The sequence below is a fragment of the Vigna radiata genome, chromosome 6, assembly GCF_000741045.1.
Source record: "Vigna radiata var. radiata cultivar VC1973A chromosome 6, Vradiata_ver6, whole genome shotgun sequence".
Taxonomy (NCBI): Eukaryota; Viridiplantae; Streptophyta; class Magnoliopsida; order Fabales; family Fabaceae; genus Vigna; species Vigna radiata.
In genome coordinates, this window is record NC_028356.1 from 26,529,204 (window position 1) to 26,532,783 (window position 3,580).

The following is a 3,580-nucleotide window of genomic DNA, read 5'->3' on the forward strand; positions in this document are numbered from 1 at the left end:
TGATTTTTTATGGATGACATAATATGACGACCCAAATGAGATATATAACCTCTATATTTATCATCATTACAAACATCTGACCCATAAATCATAATGTGAAAAAGGTACTTTAGAAATTATTGGTAATCTAGGTCTAAGTTTTGATTTGTGGTCGAGAGAATATTCTTCTATATCAAGCTTTTATAATCATATCTTATGTAAATTTTAATACATGTAGATAAAAACATCAAATAATTTTGTAAAAAAAGATTATATATTTAAATGACCTAACTTTAAAGGTAGTTTGATACTTTATAATATATATATTAAAAGTAATAATAATAATATATGCTATATATCTTTTATAGATTAATTGTGTAAAAGATTGAGAAGACGTATATGAAAGCCTAAACTTATGACGTCACATGTGATGAGAATAGGATGAAAAGTTTTGATTCATTTTGAGAATGATTGAAATTGGAAAACTAATTGGTGCCTTAAACTGTCAGTGCTATGGTGGCTACTGTTCACCACCACTTAGGTTCTGTTCACATTCCTAAAATCAGTTCCAACCAATCGATTCTTACATTCTTGGAATCGATTCCAACCACCACAAAATATGTTTCAAGCACATCACCATGGAATTGGTTTCAACCACCACAGGCTCTAAACACAACAAAACTGATTTTCACATCCTTAGAATCGATTTCAATTACGATATTTCTTTTTTTAAATACAACACAATCGATCCCAACTACATATATTCGGTCTCCGCGAACTTCCATAATACCATTTCAGTTGTCACAAAAAATATATTGTTAGAAGTGGGTTTTAGGTCTAACTCAACACCACAAAATCGACTTATAAGATGAGGTCAGCACCCCACTTATATATTCCCTCACGCCGAGGTATATACATCTCGAGAAATGTCGCTAGAATAGGCTCTAACCATAACTCTGATACCATGTTAGAAGTGGGTTTTAGGCCTAACTCAATCCCACAAAACCGGCTTGTAAGGTGAGGTCTGCACCCCACTTATATATTATAAATTGGCCTTATCTCTAGTCAATGTGAGACTTCCAACATACATATATTTATGTAAAAATACTACATTTATCTTCGTTTGAGCATGATGGCAAAGTAACATTAATCTCGCAATTATCTTTTTCTCATCGGCTTCTAATCTCTACAAAATAACACAAAAGAACCCTTATGAACACAAATTCATTTTTTTTTTCTGGTTTAAAATATGTCTGGAAAAGAATCCTTTTTTTCCAGATTTTGTATGATGCTATATTGGTACACCACCACCACATGAATGTCAATCAACTCGGATATCAAATCTAAAAGTAGGGTTCATATGAAACCCACATAATAATAATAATAACAATAATTCTCTGCAATCGCCTTCAACTTCAACAATCGCACTACACACCTATGTCTTCAATAGTTTTGTAGAAATAAATATGTCTCATAAATAAATATTCACAATGCCAACTTTAATTCCACATATATATCAAACTTCCCAGTTCTCCCATATAGTTATAAAGGAAATGGAAATTGTTTTTTTTTTTATATATATGTTAAATATAACTCACATTGAAATCTTAATAATATTAAAAATCTAAGAACCATCTTATTATAATAATGGTTGTATGAAAGAATTTTTTTTCTCATAAAAAATTAAATCTAAATAAAAGACATTTGAAGTATTACAATCCATATACATAATCTTTATATACACACACACACACCAAAAGTTACATAAACACTCAATAAATCATAAATTCTTATTCATTTAATAAAAGAGAAAAGAGAAAATTAATCATTTTATTTTTGTTGAAAAATTTAATATTTAGGTTTAATTAGTTTTATAATAATAGTGTAACAATTTAAATCATGTTATTCAAAAGTTATATTGTTTCTACTTGATCACAAAAATGATTTGACTTTATTTTACTGTTTACATATTCTCTTGATATTTATCAAATGAATATAAAATTCATATTAATTCTCTTACTTTGACTTGAATAAGATGTTCATATTATCAAATTTCGTTATATTTGAATACAATGTAATTTATTATGTGATTTATTTATCTTTTGTGAAATATGTGTTTATTGAAAAGATGCATAAACTCAGAAATTATTGTATTATGTTGTGAGTTTAAATATTATTATATGTTGATATTTTGATTGTTTTGTGAGATAGAGAGGATGAATAGTTTGTGCCGGTCATCATCCAACCAAAAACATAAAAAACTTAAAACACAGAGATGCATTATCTAGACAAAGAATGTGACCATTCACGAACCAGTTCTCTTATGCACATTACAAACCAACCCCACTTCACCACTTTACTACTTTCATCTCAATTAATAATCCAAATTCTCTCATGCCATTTTTTTTTAGTCTCACATCAATCAGAGATAAGGCTATTTAAGTGTATATAAGTGGATGCAAACTTCTTATAAATCAGTTTTATGAAATTGAGTTAGGCCTAGAACCCACTTCTAACATTTTTTTTCCTAAATTTTAATATTCTAACATAATTTACAACTCTAGAATAAAATAAATAATAATATGATGTTTGACCGGCACATATGTGGTAGAAGGTTGCTTGGTGTTGCGTCTCTTCAGATATGCTTTTGTGATATGAAAGGACAAAATGAAAAGCATTATGGTCGGCAACCTCACATGATTGCTTCATAATAAATGTGGTCCTCTTTTTCTTATTTTCTTCGACTACTGTCTATGCTTCAATTTCATTTTCTCTCTCTTCATACTTTCATCCTTAATAATTTCATTTTAACATTTGGGTTAGTTTCTTGGGCCTTGTTAGGCCCAGTAATTCCTACACCAAAAAACAAGAAAAGAAACCTACATAACAACATGATAGTGAACAAAAAAATAATATATATAAATACACTCTTGTGCATTCCTTGAACTTGGAATTACAAAAGATAAGATGTCTTCCTTGTCTTACTCTCCACGCTTTGGCTGAGACTGAGAGCTTTAGTTGGATCCTTATCTTCTTATATTTTAGGATATTTCTTCCTGCACCCCTTCTTTTTCTTCTAGTACTGCCAAAAAGTTGTAGTTCCAAACCTATCCCTCGTCAAAATTATAATAAAAATATCTACGCTCTCTTCTTTATAATATTTTCTGAATTGGATATTTTGAAAGGTGTTTCCAAAGAAGGTATAAAAAAATACAATCTGGACTAGGCGTTTAGAAAAGTATTTTTAGATTTGGAAATAATTTTCAAAATATTCAATTTCATTTTTTATATATTGGGGAGGAGCTGTGGCATAAGGTTTGAGAGGAAAAATTAAGGTTCACTTTACTATTGACTCAAGAGTATGATAGTATTTTTAAAATTAGGGAGTGCAGGAAGTAGCAGCCTATATTTTATGTCTTCTTGTAGATGCCTCTTGTAAAGGTTTTTGGGCTTGAAGAAGCCCATTAATGTTTTCAGTTATTTACAATAGTGACAATTGTGGCGAGTGTTGGGATAAACTTAAATTTAGAGATTTATTATTTTGTTAGTTTTGAGTCTAGTAATATTTGGTTTGATTTTGATTGAAATAAAATAGGATGGG